Source organism: Lissotriton helveticus, chromosome 1_1, assembly GCF_964261635.1.
Source record: "Lissotriton helveticus chromosome 1_1, aLisHel1.1, whole genome shotgun sequence".
NCBI lineage: Eukaryota > Metazoa > Chordata > Amphibia > Caudata > Salamandridae > Lissotriton > Lissotriton helveticus.
In genome coordinates, this window is record NC_136057.1 from 1,603,380,021 (window position 1) to 1,603,400,420 (window position 20,400).

The following is a 20,400-nucleotide window of genomic DNA, read 5'->3' on the forward strand; positions in this document are numbered from 1 at the left end:
TCATTTTGCTTGACTTGAGTGCCGCATTCGACACCGTCTCCCATTCCATCTTGTTGTCCACTTTGAGAGAGGTGGGTGTCGATGGTGCTGCCCTGGCCTGGATCTCTAATTTTTTATCTAATCGCACGTTTCAAGTCTTTTCCTCTACTTCTGTCTCTTCTATCTTTCCCTCTAATCACGGTGTCCCTCAAGGTTCTATCCTCAGTCCCCTTTTTTTTAATTTATATGTGAGACCCCTTGCTTTTTTGGCGGAACAGGCAGGGCTCTCTATTTATTCCTACGCTGATGACACTCAAGTCATCTATTCTCTCTCCACCAACAAGCACCTCCCTTTCTCCTCTCTTCAAGCTGGACTGAAACAGATTGCGGCATGGATGTTGGAGCATAAACTAAAACTAAACTGGGAGAAAACAGAACTGCTCCTGTTTGGCTCCGACATCTCGCTCTGGGGCCCACAACATTGGCCACCGGAGATGGGCCCTCTTCCCATTCCAACTTCCTCTGCCCGTAACCTTGGGGTCCTCCTGGACAACCAATTGTCCTTCAGGCAGCACGTTGTGAAAGTCTCTGCCACCTGTACCACCATCATCAGGTGGCTGAAGAAAATCTCATGGATGCTGCCGGCTGACACCTTGAAATCTGTAGTCCAGGCTCTTGTCATCTCACGCCTGGACTACGGCAACATTCTACTTCTAGGTGCCTGTAAGGAGGTCACCAAGAAGTACCAGGTTGTACAAAATATGGCCGTTCGCCTTATTTGTAATTTACCCGCCAGATCCTCAGCCTCCTCCCACTTGCGCAATCTACACTGGCTGCGGATCGAGAGCAGGGTCAAATTTAAGGCTTTATGTTTCATGCATAAAATCCTGACTGGAAAAGCTCCTTTCTATTTATCTATTCTGGTGCAGCAATATCTTCCACCGCGCACACTCAGGTCCTCCACCCAGAATAAGTTCAGGATCCCACGCATCAAGAGAGCAAAAATGGGAGGTCGCTCTTTTGCTCTGCTGGCGCCCTCTCTTTGGAACTCTCTACCCCCCCCTCTGCGTTCTGAAATGTGCTTCCTTACCTTCCGTAAGGGAATCAAAACTTGGCTTTTTAATATGTAAGTTCGCTGTTCTGAATCTCTCCTCATCTATTTTACTGCTTCACATTCCCAGCGCCGGGAAACCTACGGGTAGCTGAGCGCTTAAGAAATGTAATAATAAATAAATAAATAAATAAATTATTGAAGAAAGAAGAGGGGACACCCGGATCCCGTCGGCCTCGGCTCCTCTTCTGGCCCACCTTATGCGACGACCTCCGGCCGACGGCTGGCAGCAGGACCCGCCCTACACGTGCCGAAGATCTCGTCTTCCGGATGGGCGTAGCCGTGGACCTGTTGCACTTCGGGAGTTTCCAGAAAGGGGGTAGGTATCTGCTGATTTGTATCTATCTCATGTTACCGTTATTGGGGCGTGGCAGGCGGTGGGACAGACATGTTTGGAGCAGTGAGGGGTGGCGAAGCCTGGTTGCCTCGTGGCCGTTGCGATGTCAAGCTTGGCTTCTCTCACCATTTTCATGTTTCTTATTACGGGCTTATGTCTAACGTTTCTCATTTCTAGCGAAATCATGTGTTTTATCGTGAGCTATTTCTAACGTGTTCCTATTTTGTTGCGAAATCAAAAACTCATCAGTGGCCTACTGATTTTGCTTTCTTATTTCTTTCTTCCCCTTTTTCTTTTTTTTCTAGCGTGTTTCATGCTAAAGTTTCTGTTAACAGGATACGGTGATTACTTCGTTATTGTTGCATATGTCCTTTTTATTAGGGGTGCCCTCTGGTCGTGCCAGATGACCTACCTCTAATAAATGGTCCGGGTGGAACTAGTTTACCAATCAGTGGGGAGTAGATAGGCCCAAGAGATTACAACGGGGGACAAAGGTCCGCATTACCTACCCTTCACTACTTGCAACGATTAGACAGAATATTTCTTTTCTACGTTATTTGCAAACAGAGAATACCTCAAAAGAACTATTCCTTGAACAATAAATGTCCAGACAATCAATCAATCAGTGGGGAGAAAAAACAGGCATGACGGATTACAACGGGGACAAAAATCTGCATTACCTATCCTTCACTATCTGCAAAGGGGGCAGAATATTTCTATTCTTCCCTGTTTGTAGACAGGGAATATCTCAAAGAGCAATAATCGATAAAAATCGATAACAAACAATCAGTGGGGAGAAAGATAGGCATGACGGATTACAATGGGGGACAAACGTCTGCATTACCTATCCTTAACTATTTGCAAAGAGAGGGGAACGTTCCTATTCATCGCTGTTTGCAAATAGAAAATGTCTCAAAGAGAACCAATACTTCAAGTACAATCAATCAATCAATCAATCAGATGGATAAAGCCATCCTACCAATCGGACGTAAAGACGTCCTACTTAACCTTACCCGGACCGGACCGTGTGGGCAATTCTTCGCCTTCCCTTTTCCAGCGCCCAATCGTTCTCTTTCTCCATGTTTTTACCGCAGCATTCCTGTGGGATTCCAGTCAGGACAGTAGGTCACTTGAGAGAGGTCTGTTGGGAATCGGTGAAGTTCATTCAATCGGCAGCCGGACGAGGGCCCTCTCAAGGCAGGTATACTCCAATCGTTTAGATGTTCACCCCATCGTCTGGACCTCTCTTACCGGACCTTATGTCGCTGATGGACCCCGCGTTGGGACGCCAATTGTGGAAAAGTCAGCCCATCTCGCACCTGATGCCCAGGCTGCTGGCGCAGGACGCCTCTTAGTTCCCATCTTGAACAATTACCAAATAAAGAGACGGGCGCTGGAAGCAGGAAAACAAGAACAGAGTTTTATTTCTCATGAGGAGAGCCTGTCATTTCGGACACTCGCATAGTGTCTTCAGGAGGTGCTCTGGCAAGTTTCTCTGAGGCTTCGTCTTTTATACACATGTTTATGATGCACAAACATTCCTTATTGCAATAAAGACGCTTTGAAAATAGGAGAAAGCATGCTTGGAATCCCAGCTTCAGGCCTATTCCCATACCAGTCGCTCAGATGTCATCCTCCCCTCCTGAATGTAAAAAGAGATTGTGATCTCTCAGCCGGACATTCCTACAGGACACGAGGGCAGGAGGGGATGATCAGATCAAAGGTTGGGCAGGCGATAAGATCGGGCACTTCGGTCGGTGTATCACGGTTTTGTTATGCTGGGCAGGAAAAGGGGGGTGTACATCCACGAGGCTTGGTCTTAGGACTTGGGACCGGGTCGAAAAGGCCAAGTGCAGCTGGGGGGGGGTCGTCAGCTGAGGGGAAGGGTGTTCTTGGGAGGAAATGGGGGGTGTGGGTCAAGCAGGAGGGTTACTTCTAGGGCAGGGTCACGCAGAGGGAGAGGGTCTTATGGCCGATGCATGAGCAGTGCGCGCGGGGAGGGGTGCAGGGAACAAACGGGCAGAGAGGCCATGGTGCCTAAAATGGCTGTCGTGTACGTGCGTGCATGGGTCTATGCTGGCGGGATAACACAGTCAGTGTTTAGCGATATCCGTTCTGCTTACAACAAGGGGTACAGTGAACACAAATGAACGCCGCTTATGTGCATATACATTGCCATTTTCAACACCTAGGCCGCCTGCTTCTAATCCAAGGGTTCAGCATTGTAGGCCTAGCGTTTCTACAGTCTAGAAAAGTATTACTTACCTGCTAGTAACTTCGCATTCCACTTCTTGTGTATATGGTTTTTCGTGCCCCTCGGGCATCTGTGCAAATTGTGCGACTTTCAGTAATTCTTTAAGAGTTTTGTTGTGTGCTTAGCTCCCTGTCTCATAAAGAGCCAGGGTAGTTCTGTTATAAATAAATATACTTTATTTTTGATAACAACTTGTGTGGTGTCCTTTCACTTGGTGTTCAAGGGGTAATGTGATGGTAAAACAGCTGGCTTAACACGCCCTCTAGAGTCTTAGCCTTAGACTGCTCGTATCCATGCTACTAGGATAGCTGCTCTATAAGGTTGACTTACAACCAATCATCAATAAGGGTTGTTTGGACTGATACATAGTGATCACTAGAATAGTGAGCACTGCATATCAGGCCAACTTCTCACACCATTTACTTTCAGTTCTTTTTTCCGGCTCCTGCTAACAGGACCCTGGTGCATTGAGCTCTCCCTTATTCAAGGGTTTATTGGAATTTTGTGCACTTTTGGCTTTAAAAGTGTTTTCAGTTTGTGTACTTGGTGTTTCCCTTCACTCCTGTGTATTTGTTCAGGCTTTTTAGGGCTCTAAAATGCCTGCTCTATTCGACAAGTGCCCAGCATGTGGAAGGAAGAAGGCCAAGACTGATCCACACGATGTCTGCATCCTCTGTCTCCCTGAAGCACATGTCCCTGAAGATTGTGACATCTGCCAGACCTTTTCATCAAGGACCCTGAGGGACAGGCTGAAGATTAGGCTTTAAGGCCTAGAGGAGAGACGGCTGCAGGTGGGTCTGGGCAGGCTGGGAAGGCTCCCTCTGCTGAGGCCTCTGGGGGGCTCCCCAGAAGCAGGAAACCCAGCAAATGGTCTCTGTCGACGTCGATTGCATCGACGTCGAGAGGGATGACGACGGTGTGTTCTCCATCTCCCCGGGGCTCCGGGTCGAGACGTCGTGAGAAGTCGACGTTGAAAGGCCTGGGTAGGCTGCCGTCGACTGCGTCTTCGTCGTCGAGACATCGACGACGAAGAAGGACTGCGGGCACCGGCGCATGCTGTCGAAGCGACACCGCCGGTCGCCGTCGAGTGAACAGTCGGCGTCAAGGGGCTCCTCGACGTCAGACCTCGGACAAGCGGTCGGCGCCGAGGAGGAGTCGGTGCTCATCGTCGAGGACTGCGCGCTCGACGTCGCGGAAGCGGTGTTCGGCGTCGAGGAAGAAGCACTCGACGTCGCAGAGGCGACGTTCAACGCCGGAGAAGCGGCGCTCGACGTTGAGGAGAAAGAGGTCGGCGTCTTCGAGGTTTTCCAGCTCTCCTCAGCGGCGCAGAAGGATTTCTGGCGCCAGAAGTCACGCTGGGTCGGGTGGAGGACACCGGAGATGGCGATCACCTACTGGAGGGGCTGAGTCGCAGTCCCCTCCCCCGAAGAAGTCACCGGGCTCGGTGTACTCGGTGGTTTATACACCACCTCGGCCTAAGACCCCCCCCCCCACCTCCTTTACCTAGAGAGGATCCTCCCATCAATCCTCCTCTTCCACCACTTCCTCCCGCAGGGCAACCACAACCACCGCTTCCGCCGCGTGGTCCTGCCCCTCGGTCGGAGATGCCTTTTCCTCCTCCGAGGTCGGTGTCACTGCCTCCGCTACCTACACTGCCTAAGGGGACTCCAAAACCACTACCCCAGGATAGGCCAAGGAAGACACCTCCACAGAGACCTGCGGAGCGTCCACGTACTGGGAGATCGCGCTCTCGCTCCAGGAGGAGGGAACGATCGCGCAACAGGTCATACACACGGTCGAGGCGACGCCACAGGAGGCGCTGGTCTCGTTCCCAGACAAGGTCCTCGGGGACCAGGGACTATTCTCCGATTTTGTCGGGGTCACCGGAGACAAGGGTGTCACCGGTTGACGATCTGGTGTCCTTTCATGATGTCCTTTTACGAGGTGCAGCGAAGTTGGGCATTTCGTTGACGGTGCCCACGCCCAAGACCTCGGTGATCTTCGAGACACTTCACCAGAAACATCTGTCTCTGCCATTACTACCACTGGTACCGGGCCTGGTGGAGCCGGCCATGGACCTTTTCCTCACCCCGGCGGTGACTAAGGCGGCCCCCTCGAGACTGCAGAAAAAATACTGGGCTCCTGACTCTGATCCGGCTTTTCTAAGGGTGGAACCCCCTCCAGACTCTGTGATAGTGACAGCGGCTCGGAAACAGCATGCCACCACTCCGTCATCTACAGTCCCACCAGATAAGGAATCTAGATGGCTGGATTCTGCTGGGAGGAAGGTTTGTGGGACATCGGCGACTTCCATGAAGGCTGCGAGTGCCACGGCCTTGTTGGGACGGTATGACCGAGCCCTCTGGGAATCCCTACCTGCCTCGTGACAAGAGGGAAGATTTCCAGGAGGTGTTGAATGAGGGGATGCTGGTGGCGAATCAGGTCATCAGTGCTGCAGCCGATTCTTCCTTACTGGCGGCGCATGGCTTCTGCCATGGGATTAACCAGCGAAGACACGCTTGGCTGCGCCTCACGTCACTAAAACCTGACGCACAACAAAGGGTTGCCAATCTACCATTCTCTGGCGAAACACTGTTTGGAAAACACGCCGATGACGAAATGGCCCGCATGAAGGCGGAGGCCGAAACGCTCACGTCGGTGGGCCTGGAAAAGCCCAAGGATACCAAGAAATCGTACCGCCCGTTCCAGAGACGGTTCGGTGGACAGGGCAGAGGGCGTGGCCAGGCTTCGGGACAGCAACAACAGCAGCAGTTCCGAAGGCCGTTCCAGAAGCGACAGAAAGGAAGAGGCGGCCAACAGTCGGCAACAGCGACTAAAGGCCAGGTCGGGTCTAGGCCCTGAGCGCTTACTTCCCCTACATCCGTTACCCACTCCGGTGGGGGGAAGCGTTAATTTTTTTCTGGCAAAGTGGAGAAAAATTACTCAGGACAAGTGGGTGCTGAATATTGTTTGCAATGGATACAGTCTTCGGTTCACCAGCCCACCTCCATCAATTTCTCCGGTCAGCTCGCAATTTCAGCTGCGCGAGCTCCAGGCGGAGGCCGATATCCTGTTAAGGAAAAGGGTGATAGAAGACTTAACTCGGTCTCAAAGAGGAAGAGGTCTGTACTCTCGGTTCTTTCTGGTTCGCAAGAAGGACAAGAACGAGTTCAGGCCCATTCTGGACTTGCGACAGGCAAACCAGTGGATTCGCAGAGAAAAGTTTCGCATGCTGTCGTTGCATCAGATTTATCCTCCGTTGCCAGAGGGCGACTGCCTATGTGCTATAGACCTACAAGATGCGTACTTCCATGTGCCCATTGCACACAAACACAGGAAGTTCCTGCGATTCCAAGTCGGCTCCAATCATTATCAATACACTGTACTGCCATTCGGACTGAAGTCTGCGCTGAGAACATTCTCGAAGTGCATGGCGGTGGTAGCGGCGCACCTGAGAAAGAACAAGGTGTTCATCTACCCGTACCTGGACGATTGGTTGATCAAGGCCTCCTCCTTCTCTGAAGCGCAAGCCCACTTCCAGAAGACGTGCGTTCCCTTGAACAAGCTGGGGTTGCACATCAACATCTCCAAGTCTGTCCCGACTCCGGTCCAGTGCATACAGTACTTGGGAGCCTCCATCAACACGCTGTCAGCAAGCGTGTCTCCTTCGGAGGAGAGACGATTATCACTCCTTCGGAAGGCACAGGCTCTTATGATCACTCCCATCTACAACAGTGAGGACGGTGTCTTCTCTACTGGGATCGATGGCCTCTTGTATCTTCCTAACGCCACACGCACGACTGCACATGAGACCGTTGCAAGAGTGCTTGGAGGACCAGTGGGATCAGAGGAAAGGATCTTGGGACGACAAGATACGACTGTCTCTGCATGCTCTTCAGTCTCTGAAGTGGTGGTGTTCAGCGGAGAATCTCCTCAGAGGGGTCCCTTTCTACAAGGACATTCCCACTCACTGTCGTGACGGATGCTTCTCTCCAAGGCTGGGGGGCGCACTACAGACACTTACTGATTCAAGGAACGTGGTCCCCGATGGAGGCCACATATCACATCAATTTCCTGGAACTCAGAGCTGTTCACTTGGCACTGAAGGCCTTTCATCCGTCCTTTCAGACCAACTCGCTGCTTGTACAGACGGACAATACGACCACAATGTATTACCTCAACAAGCAGGGGGGGTTCGAGATCGCGCACCCTGTCGCAGGAGGCGCAGGCGATCTGGCATTGGCCCGAGAACTGACGATAACTGCTACCCATCTGCCAGGTGTGCAGAATGTTCAGGCGGACGCACTGAGCGGACTGCTCCAGGAAAACCACGAATGGGTCCTAAACGACGAAGTACTAGGAGAAGTCTTCGTAAGGTGGGGGACTCCAGACGTAGATCTGTTCGCCACCGCCGAAAACAGCAAATGCCGAGACTTCGCCTCCAGGTACTACCAGCGGGGGACGCCAGGGAATGCGCTATGGATCAACTGGTCGAACAGCTTTCTGTACGCTTTTCCACCCATTCCCCTGATTCCGGCAGTACTCATCAAGCTGGCCCGGTCCAGGGCGCGGATGATACTTATTGCTTCGGAATGGCCCAGGCAGTGGTGGTTCACGGACCTGCTTCACCGGTCTCTCCTTCCTCACATACGGCTGCCGTGCAGGCCGGACCTTCTCACGAAGTTCGGGGGACAGATGCTGCACCCCAACCTCTCGTCTTTGAGTTTGGCGGCATGGCTCCTGAGATAGGGCAATAGGGACATTTGAATCTGCTTGAAGATTGCATGGACATACTGAAGGAGTCTAAGTGACCTTCCACTCGGACTTCCTATGCTTACAAGTGGAAGAGGTTCTGTATCTGGTGCAAGTCCAAGAACTATGACCCTACGATGTGCAAGGAGGATGTAATTCTTCCTTACCTTCTACATTTGGCGCAGTCTGGCCTTAATGTTCATTCCATTAAGGTTCATCTCGCTGCATTGACTGCCTACAGGAAATGCCCTTCAGACTTCCTTCTTCCAGATCCCTGTGATCAAAGATTTTCTGGAAGGCTTGAAGAAAGTATTCCCTCCTGTCAGGCTTCCTTCGCCTTCATGGGAATTGAATGTGGTGCTGTCCAGATTGATGAAGGAGCCTTTTGAACCTATTCATAAGGCTTCGTTACAGCACCTGTCCTGGAAGGCGGCGTTCCTCGTGGCCATTACATCAGCCCGCAGGGTGAGTGAAATTCAGGCGTTGTGTTGCCAAGAACCTTATACTGTATTTCATGCTGCTAAGGTTGTTATGCGTACTCACCCTAAGTTTCTTCCCAAGGTTGTTTCTGATTTTCATGTCAACCAGACGATAACTTTGCCTACGTTTTTTCAGAATCCTTCATCTCCAGCGGAAAGGTCGTTACATTCCCTGGATGTTAGGAGGGTGCTGAAATTTTATCTGGATAAAACCAAAGATATTCGTAGGTCAGATCAATTGTTTATCAATTATGGATCGATCAGGACGGGTCTTGCGACCTCTAAGCAGTCCATCTCTAGGTGGATTGTGTCCTGCATACAGCTGTGTTACCAAAAAGCTAATAAGACCTTAGGGGGGGTAAACCTAAGGCTCATTCCACCAGGGGTAAAGCTGCCATGACCGCTTTGCTCTGTAATGTTCCAATTGCAGAAATCTGCAAGGCGGCCACTTGGAAGTCGGTCCATACCTTTGCTAAGCATTACTGCCTGGACACTGATGCCAGGGCAGACGCTCAGGTTGGGCAGGCTTCGCTGCGAAATTTGTTCGCACAATAGTGGTGTTATTTCTTGTTCTCCACCGCCGCTTGGTGTGGGGATGGGCTTGCCATTCTATTCACTAGATTATGACTATACACAGAGATCCCCTACTTCAGAAGGAGTAGTTTCTGTCCTGTAACTCCAGTTCTGTAGTAGGGGTATCTCTGTTATAGTCATAAGCGCCCGCCCTCCTCCCCGGTGGAGAAAGATATTCATGTGAGGAATGCTACTGGTCTGGCGTGTTACGCCTTCAAAAAGAACTGAAAGTAAATGGGACCTGCTGTGCATTCTGGGATACTGGGAGAAGTTCTGGAAAGTTCTCTTAAAGGCACAGTATCCTATTTAAGCCACATAATGGCAGCCTATGGGGCTTGTCTGTCCATGCCTTCCTCTCTATCATTCCAGAGGCTTTTACTGGTAGAGGCAAGTTTCTCTGTGGAGGAAACTGGGCAGGCTGTGCTGTTTGTGTGGTTGTTTTTGGTGGAATTTCTAGTTGAAGTACTGGACAGTGTAGCCTGTGGATATAGGCTGCATTATTTGTCTTTAATTCTCTCTTGTGTCTTTGCAGTTCTGCATTTTTTAAGAGATTATTTTTGATTGCCGGGGTCCACGCACATGGGCGGGACTATTCACTAGATTATGACTATAACAGAGATACCCCTACTACAGAACTGGAGTTACAGGACAGAAACTACTCCATTTGCAGCGTGAATCTTTCTGAATTCACTATGCTGTGCATTATTCCGCGGTCTAGTGGCTGGGTCTGGAATCGTAGTCTTTTCTTTCCTTTTTTTTCCGTAGCCCAGGTGGGCATCTACGTCCCACCTTCTGGTGTACTTCCTGTGACGGCACGCTTCCTGCGGAAGTTGCCATCTTCAGATTCTTTTTTCCGCCGTTGGGTCTGGATCGTCACTGAGAGGCTCCAGAGTTTTTGGAGGAAAAAGACTAACTCTACACGGAAAAGATTGGAGAAGACACTGAGGAACAAGATCACTGCGCCGGGACGACGAAGGAGTACTTCGATGTCCAACGGAGAATGCGCACACAGGGGGCCCCATGAGCGCAAGAATGGACAAAACCTTTTAAATTCTGCCGTAACTGCCACCACAAATACGTGCAGAAGGATCAGCACCCGGTATGCAACCTCTGCCTACCGGTTGACCACGAGAGCAAGGATTGAAATGCCTGCTCCATCTTCACCCCGAAGACACTCCGGGTTAGAGAGACACAGAGAAGAGCCAACTACACCATGCAAGGCAAAGGCCAACCTCCGTCGCTTCAGGACCTGGGCCTCTCCAGCGACGAGGAGGACAACCTCACCAAGGGACCAGATGACTACACGGACGTAGAGACCGCTAAGAAAATATCTAAAGAGGTAGGAGAGACGTCAATCCTTAAACCCCCGACAGACTCTCGAAAAACAGTGTCCACGAAGGGAGCACCGGCGCCGACAATCTCGATGGCCGCAGCTGCATCCAAGGACAAACAGCCCAGCGGATCCTTTGAAAAGGACTCCCAGGCGGCGAAAACTGGCGAAAAGCCAAGGTCGTCGAAGCATGTCCGCGAAAAGGATCTCTCGACTTCGAAGGACCTGAAGGCCGCTTCGTTGACGACTGCGCCGAAGAGATCGGCCGAAACACTCTAAGCCCAACAGGCAGTCGAAATGGAGAGAAAGAAGAGCAGGCTCGAGGCCGAAATGGATACCATCCTGCAGAGGAGGAGAGTTCGAGAAAATTAAAAGGTTCATGATTCCGTCGACTACTATCGTCGAAATAGAAGAGGAAGAGGAGTTCGACGCCGAAGAGCTGCCGAAAACTCCTGAGCCCCAGGAACACCTGGAGAAAGAGGGCCTATACTACGAAGAGGAAGGTGACGATGACCAGCGGACGAGTTTCGACTCTGCATCCTCTATGGCGCAGGACCTCGATGCCGAAAGCCCAGAAGAGCCTGTGGAGACGTACCCCTTGAGGCCTTCGCCGCCAGATGACATTGGGGTCTACAACATGGTCATCAGGAATGCTTCAACGGCTTATTGAGTCAAACTGGAGGAAGAAAAACCAAAGGCATGCTTCCTCTTAGAGAACCTGCTCCCCACTCAAACAAGGAGTCAATTCCTTCCCGTGCTCCCAAGTGTCCTGGACCAAGGGAGGGAGGCATTCAAAGACCCAGCGACCTGCAGGTCTATCACGCCTAGAACGGAGTAGAAATACAAGCACTCCCCTAAGGACCCCCCTCCTACATCCAGGGATCTGTCACGACGGACTCAATTATTGCGGCAACAGCCAGGAAAAGGGCAAGCGTGCCAACAACCTCCGGCCCACCACCAGACAAAGCAAGTAGGAGGATGGACCTAACCAGGAGGAAAATAGAGAGGAATGCAGCGGTACACTGGTGCATTGCAAACTCCAATGCCCTACTAAACGGACACCAGTGCCAGCACTGGGATGAGGTCTGACAGCTGCTCAAGCACCTCCCTGAGCAATACCAACTAAGAGCGTCACACCTGGTGGAGGAAGGTGAAAATATAGCAAATTCCTGCCTGAAATCAGCCTTGGATGGGGCTGACACATCCAGCAGGCTTATGATGATCGGGGTCACAGAAAGAAGGCATGCCTGGCTGAGGGATCTCGGGCTTCAAGCCGGAAGTACAGAACAACATTCTGAGCACTCCCTTCAATGGAGAAACACTGTTCGGGGCACCGGTGGATGAAAAACTCACCCAGCTCAAGAAAGAAAATGAGACTGTAAGGTCCATGGGGGCCTTACAGTTCAGAGGAATGAGAAGGGGTACCCTGACACGGAGACCAAATGGAAGGGGGGGAAACCAGCCAGGAACGTCACAGCAGACTTTCCAGCAGGCCTACCAGGGCAACAGTCAAGCACAGCAGGGCCAGTAGAAACAAACCGGGCAGTACCAGCCTTGGGGCCAGTCCTTTCGCGGGAGGGTGAATGGACGAGGTCAAACAAGAGGGGTCCAGCAACCCAGCTCAAAGTGACTCCATCCCGCAAAGCGTGCCTACCCACACGACCTCTCGGAGGGTGGGGCACAACAAGGTCAACAAAAGAGGGTTACACGAACCAGACATCATCGAACATGTAACAGCAGTAGGAGGCAGGCTAAAACATTTCTTCCAGGAATGGAAGAAGATGACCACGGACAAATGGATACTCAACATCATACAGTTTGGATACTGGAAAAGAAACCACCAAACAGAAAACCAAAAAAGAAAGCGCACTCAGCAAAAGAACTAGCGCTGCTCCTAGAGGAAGCACAAGAACTCCTCCAAAAGGAGGACATCGAACCAGTTCCATTCAGAGAAATTAACTAGGGAGTGTACTCAAACTATTTCCTGGTACCTAAAGTGGAAGAAACGCTAAGACTCATCCTGGATCCAAGGTTCCTAAACCAATACATAAAGACACAAATTCAAAATGACATCCCTACAAGAGGTCATTCCTCCGATAAGGGACGGAGACTTCATGTCCACCATAGACCTCAAAGATGCCTACCTACACATTCCCAAGAACAGGCAGCACAAACATCTACTAAGATTTACCATCAAGAAAGAACACTACCAGTTCACCTCCCTAGCCTTCGGACTAAAATCCGCACCAAGGGTCTTCACCAAATGCCTCGCTGCCGTGGCAGCGCACCTACGGAGGGAAGGGATTCATGTATATCCTTACCTCGACGACTGGCTAATAAAAGCAAGTTCTCACAGGACATGCAAGGAACACGCACAGCGGGTCACAAAAACAGACAGGCCTGGGATTCTCCATACACTAGGGGAAGTCCTCAATGGAACCAGAGCAAGTGAAGAACTTCCTAGGTGCACAGATCAACACCTTACAGAGCAACGTGTTCCCCAGCGACAAGAGAACACTTGCCCTGCTGAAGGAGACACGCCACTACCAGAAGGGGCGAGCTCTGATCGTGAGGACCGCGAGCAACATCATGGGGATGATGGCGTCCTGCATACACCTGTTCCCAATATACGTCTCCACATGAGACCATTCCAGGAATGGCTGCAACAACAATGGTCACAAGCTACAGGAAGTTGGGAAGAACTAGTGGTTGTAATGCACGCAGTGCAAGAGGAGATAACGTGGTGGAACAAGGAGAACCTAACAAAAGGGAAGCCTTTAACACCACCAAGCCCAACGGTGACCATCACCACAGACTCCTACCAGATGGGAAGGGGAACACACATGAACAAGCTCAAGGTGAGGGGTCTGTGGACTCCGGCAGATGCGATCAGACACATCAACTACCTGGAACTAAAGACCGTGCTTCTCGCCCTGAAGGCCTTCCAGAAACCACTGTACAACCAGAGAATGTTGTTACAAACAGACAACACATTCTTCATCAACAAACCGGGAGGAACACAATCAGTCGCACTATCCAACATAGCGCAGAAAATATGGAGATTGGCCATCCCACTCAAAATAGACCTACTAGCCATACACCTACCAGGAAAGGACAATGTGGAAGCAGACAGGCTCAGCAGACAGACTCAGCAGACTGACATCAGTGTCCCACGAGTGTGCGCTCAATGCACCAGAACCGCAAAGGCTATTCAGGAGGTGGGGAACACCAACAATAGACCAATTTGCGACACACCAGAATGCAAAATGCCGGTACTTCGCATCCAGGCAACTAGAGGAACAATCCCAGGGGAATGCCCTATGGATAAGCTGGTCAAAAACATTTGCCTACGCTTCCCCCCCCCCCCCGATACCACTGGTACACAGGGTACTCGGCAAGTGCAGAACCAGCAACATGACACTGATCCTGGTGGTACCACAGTGGACAAGGCAGACCTGGCACTCAAAAATAATGGAAAAGGCACAGGGACCACCCCACAAGTTCGGGAAAAGAAAAGACTTGCACTCCATGCAAAACGGAGAAGTACTACACCCAGAGCCAGAGAGCCTCAGCCTAGCTGCACGGCTCCTGAAGACATAGTTTGCACACCTAAGACTACCGGAGAGCACGCTGCGGGTGCTACGGGAGGCAAGGAGACCTACCACACGAAGGTGGTATGTGGCAAAATGGAAAAGGTTCACACAATGGTGCAGCAAGGAGAAGCTACACAAGAAAATGACAAGGGAATCAACGGTGCTAAAATATCTAACCCATCTGCTGAAAGCAAAACTAAGTTCATCCTCGCTAAGCGTACACCTAGCAGCGATAGTAGTCTACACAAGAGGAGAGACAGTAAAGAGCTTCTTTACATCACAAGTAGTTAAGAGATTCCTGGAAGGGGCAAAAAGGATTGCACCACCTAAGAGGATGCTGCCACCGGCATGGAACCTGAATTTAGTCCTAACTGCTTATGAAAGCGCCCTTTGAACCCATTCATAAGGCTTTGCTACAAATGCTCACAATGAAGACAGCCTTTCTGATGGCAATCACCTCCCTGCCTAGGGTAAGCGAGCTGCAAGCACGGACGCTACAAGATCCCTACATCCAAATACACAATGACAGGGTGGTAATGAGAACGGGCTCCCACTTTATGCCAAAGGTTGTGTCGCGGTTTCACATGAACCAAACAATACAAATACCGAGCTTCTTTCAGAAACAATCCACAAGCGCAGAGAGCGCACTGCACACTCTGGACGCTAGAAGGGCAGTAAGGCATTATATGGAATTAACAAAAGAGCACAGGAAGACAAAGCAGTTCTTTGTGTCTTTCGCAACCAGTTTCCTGGGTAGACCAGTAACAAAAGACACCATTGCACGATGGATCGCACAAACTATACAATTCTGCCACAAACAGGCAGGGCAAGAATTAACAGTGGGCACAGCCCACTCGACCAGAAAAAAGGGAGCAACAATAGCCTTCCTGGCTAACACACCCATTCAAGACATATACCTGGTGGCAACATGGGCTTCAGTGCACACGTTCACTAAGCACTACTGCGTGGATATACAAATGAACAAGGAAGCACAAGTAGGACAGAAGGTGCTTCAACACATATTCAATAACCAACACTCTTCTTCCACCCAGCCGCCACAAACATAACAAACTGCTACAAAGTCTATGCACAGCATAGTGAATCCAGAAAGATTCATGCTGCGAAACGAATAGTTTCTTACCTGTCGGTGTAGTTTTGCAGCTTGAAGATCTTTCTGGATTCACTAGCGAACCCACCCACCTCCGCCAGAAAGATGAGACGGGAGAAGAAGGTGGAAATACAAGGTATGAAGTACAAACAGACACTTTAAGAGACACAATGATAAATCATTTACTTTAAGGAAGAACTTAAAAACATTGCCAAGGATTCACAAACAGATCACAAAAACAAGAAAAAAAGAATCCGAAGATGGTGCCCAAAGGTGGGAGCTTCCGCAGGAAGCGTGCCGACGTCACAGGAAGTACACCAGAAGGTGGGATGTCGACGCCCACCTGGGCTATGGGGGGAAAAAAAAGACTACGATTCCGGACCCAACAACTAGACCGTGGAATAATGCACAGCATAGTGAATCCAGAAAGATCTTCAAGCTGCAAAACTACACCGACCGGTAAGAAAATATTTGTTCCAAATGTGGAACTGCCAAGCCTCCGCTCTCCGGTGGTGCATACAACTTCTGTAGTGCTATCCTGGGTCGCCCTGCAATCCAGATAAGACCTCTGATTAATCCCTCCAGCTCCCGAAACAGACGTTCTGGAACATATACCAGTAGGTTTGCAAAATAATACAACAGTCTCGGCAGCACTACCATCTTCACTATGGTAATACGGCTCATCACATTGAGCGGTAGAGTCTTCCAGAAATGTATCTGTGCCCTTATGGAGGAAATGGCACGCACTAGGTTCCCCTCCAGGATATCTGCTGGGGATCTATAGATATAGATGCCTAAGTATCTGAAAGTTATCGGATACCAAGTAAGCACAATCCCATTAATAACAATATCAGTTGCGGCCACGTCTTCGCGAAAAGAATAGACGCCCGATTTAGCCCAATTTACCTTGAGACCTGACACTGTCTTGAAGCCACGAAACAGGGCGGATATAGCCAGCGGCACAGCATGAAGGTCTCATGTACAGCAGCAGGTCATCTGCATATAGGGAGACTGTGTGGAGACCATCATCCAAGGGGGTGCCCCAGTCAGCGCCGCTCTCAAGGAGCAGAGCTGCTAGGGGTTCCATGGCAAGGGAGAAGAGCAGTGGAGACAAAGGGCACCCCTGCCTGGTTCCACATCTGACTCTAATCGTGTCCCAGATGAGCCTGCCCTTGCGGGCTCGTACCGTGGGGTGCTGGTACAACAATTGCACCATTTGTAAGTATCCGTCTCCCAGCTCGTGCTTGCGTAGGACCGCTGCAAGATAGGGCTATTCCAATGAATCAAAAGCCTTCTCCAGGTCCAGCACCAAACACCCAGATCGCGGCCAGCTTTTCGTTGCGTACTTCTGGACCCTAAATAGTCGATGTATATTAATGGAGGTACTCCTTGCTGGAACAAAACCATTTTGATCCATATGCACCAGAGCCGGTACAAATGGGGCTAATCGTTTAGCTAGAGCAAAATCGAGTATTTTACAATCTGTGTTCAACAACGCTAGTCTGAGTAGGTCTTGTAAAATTCAGCCAGCGTTCCATCCGGACCCGGCGATTTACCATTCGAGAGGGAGAAGATACTATCCCTTATCTCCTCCAGCAGCAGAGGAGCTCCCAGCTTCTCTTGTTGATGTTCAGTCAGCTGCTGCAGCGTCAGGGCAGAAAGAAACTCCTGCAGGTCCGTATCTGCTGCTGCCAGGCATGACCTGTACAGCGCAGATTAGTGCTCTACAAAAGCGCAGTGTACAGCACTTTGGGTATACACCATGTCTCTTTGTGCATTTTGTATGGACGTCACCGGAGTGGTGACTGCATCCTGGCATATCCGCCAAGTCAGCAACTTGCCAGGTTTGTCTCCCATGTGGTGGGTGCGCGCCGAGTGAGCTGCATAGTTCAAGTTGCAGAGTTGGACCAGCAATCTGGAGCGCTCCTCCCTGTCCCGTGCCAGGAACCCACCAGTATTACCCACTAGTTCCTCGCCCTCTCTGCGGAAGAGGCCATTTTCAAGGCGTGTAAGTTCAGCCTCGATCTGTCTCTGCATACCCACTTGCGCACTCAGGCAGTCGCCCCCAACCACAACTTTAAATGCGTCCCATTCTACTTGCGGCGTTGTAGCGGTGTTAGTATTTTCCTCAAAGTATTGTGAAATATTAATGGCCAACAGTCCTCGGAAGGGTGCATCCAATAGCATATCCGGTTGCAGTCGCCAGGTTGGGATTGGTAGCCGGGGGTGCTCCCACAGCAGCTCCAATATATGTGGATTGTGATCGGAGTGTGTCCTGCCTAGATAATAGACTGCGGATATGAGAAGGGACAACATTCATGTCTTCCCATACCTAGATGACTGGCTAATAAAATCCAAGTCCTACCACCAGTGCGTGCAGCACACGCATCAGACCATCTGCCTGCTACACAAGCTAGGCTTTACAGTAAATCAAAAAAAGTCACATCTCCAACCATCCCGGTCTCAACAGTATCTGGGTGCCAGAATAGATACCTCCAAAGCAATTGCATCCCCCAATCCAGCAAGGGTACAAAGTATGAAAGCTCTTATACAAAAATTCCAGCCGCAACACTCACTACCAGCCTGAGTGTTCATGCAATTAATTGGAATGATGGCATCTTGCAACTTCATAGTGCCACACGCAAGACTCCAAATGCACCCCCTGCAAGAGTGCTTAGCAAGCCAATGGAACCAGGCTCAACAGCAAATAACAGACCTGGTGGTGGTGGACAACCGGACACATCGCTCTCTGCAGTGGTGGAACACCAAAAACCTTTCCAAGGGCCAGCCGTTCATCGAACCAGTTCCACAAGTGGTGCTAACCACAGACTCCTCTCACAGGCTGGGGAGCGCATTTGGAAGACCACACAGTACAGGGCACATGGACACTGCCACAAAAGCTACTCCACATAAATCATCTGGAGTTTCTAGACGTTTTTTTTGTAACACAAAAATCTTTCCAGCATTACCTATCAAGCAAGGATGTATTAGTCCGCTCGGACAATATGACAGCCATATATTACATCCAAAACCAGGGAGGAACACACTCCTTGCAGCTCTCCCGGCTGGCGCAGAGCATATGGAGGTGGGCCATTCCTCAAAAAATCTTTGTTAGCAGAACATCTACCAGGAGTTCACAATCAAGTTGCGGATCTGTTAAGTGGTCAAAGACAACAGATACACGAGTGAGAACTTCATCTTCAAGTTCTTCTACCTTTCTTTCACAAGTGGGGCCAACCAGAGAAAGATCTGTTCGCCACACACCGCAACTCCAAATGCCCAAGCTTTGCTGTCAGATATCCACACCCATTGTCCAAAGGCAGTGTAATATAGATGAGTTGGTCAAACAAATTTGCGTACGCTTTTCCACCTCTCCCACTCATTTCGTTAGTAGCACGCAAGCTACAGCAACATTCCCTCACATTAATTCTCATGGCACCAATGTGGCCAAGACAACCATGGTACACCACACTACTAGAACACTCAGTAGTACCACATCAAAAATTAAAACACTCCACATCGACTAACGCAGAGATCATGCATCCGGACCCCATGCAGCTCAATTTAGCGTTTTGGCTCCTGAGATCTTAGAATTTGGATACCTCAATCTTCCGCCTTATTGCATGAATATTATAAAAGAAGCTAGACGTCCCACCCCTAGAGCATGCTATGCAGCCAAGTGGAAAAGGTTTGTTGTGTATTGCACAAATAACATTAACCCACTAGATGTTTCTATCCAAAACATTCATGTTACCTGCTCCATCTACAAAGATGTAGTTTAGCATACTCAATCAGGTTACATCTTGCTGCTATAGCAGCTGACCTTCAAAACAGACATCTGTCATTATTTAGAGTACCCGCCATCAAAGCATTTATGGAAGGACTCAAAAGAATAATTCCTTCCAGGGTACCATCCTCCCCTGTATGGAATCTAAATATTGTTCTTACTAGACTTATGGCTCCTCCGTTTGAACCCTTGCATACGTGTGAATTACAGTTCCCCACATGGAAAGTTGTTTTATTAATTACTATTACCTCACTCAGAAGAGTAAGTGAGATCCAGGCATTAACAATTCCAGAACCATTTCTACAACTCCATCACAGGAAAGTGTTTCTTAAAACCCAAAATTCCTTCCAAAAGTCATTTCACAGTTCCACCTCAGTCAATCTATTGAGTTGCCAGTATTCTTCTCTCAACCACAGACAGTTGCTGAAAGAGCTCTCCATACATTAGATGTAAAAAGAGCGCTCCTCTACTATATTGGTAGGACAAAACCATTTTGTAAAACAAAACAATTGTTTGTGTCCTTTTCTCCTCCACATAAAGGTAATCCCATTTCAAAAGCTGGGATTGCAAGGTGGATTGTTAAATGCATTCAAATTTGTTACCAAAAAGCAAAACACACTCCATTCCCCCTAGGGCTCATTGCACCTGTAAATTAGGGGTAGGGGCATCTATGACATTGCTACCGGTAGCTGTTCTGGCAATTTGTGGAATTGGCCAAATGATTGCTAACCACAACAGTAGCATCTCTGCCTGTTGCTATCTCCTTCAGTCCTGGATCTGGAGATACTTTTTACACACCTTGTCTTCAGACGCTTCTACACAAATCTCAGATACTTGTTCAGCAGGTGGGGTAGAACAGATCAAGCAAAACAGAGTATCTTCTGTAGACTTGGTTTTGCAGCGTGAATCTTTCTGGATTCACTATACTGTGCATTATTCCACCATCTAGTGGTTGGGTCCGGAATTGCAGTCTTATCTTTTTTTTTTTTCTTCTTCCCTTCCCTCGTGGCCCAGGTGGGCGTCGACCTACCACCAGAAGCTCCCACCTTTGGTCACCATCCTCAGATTATTTTCTCTGCCGTTTGGTCTGGATCGTC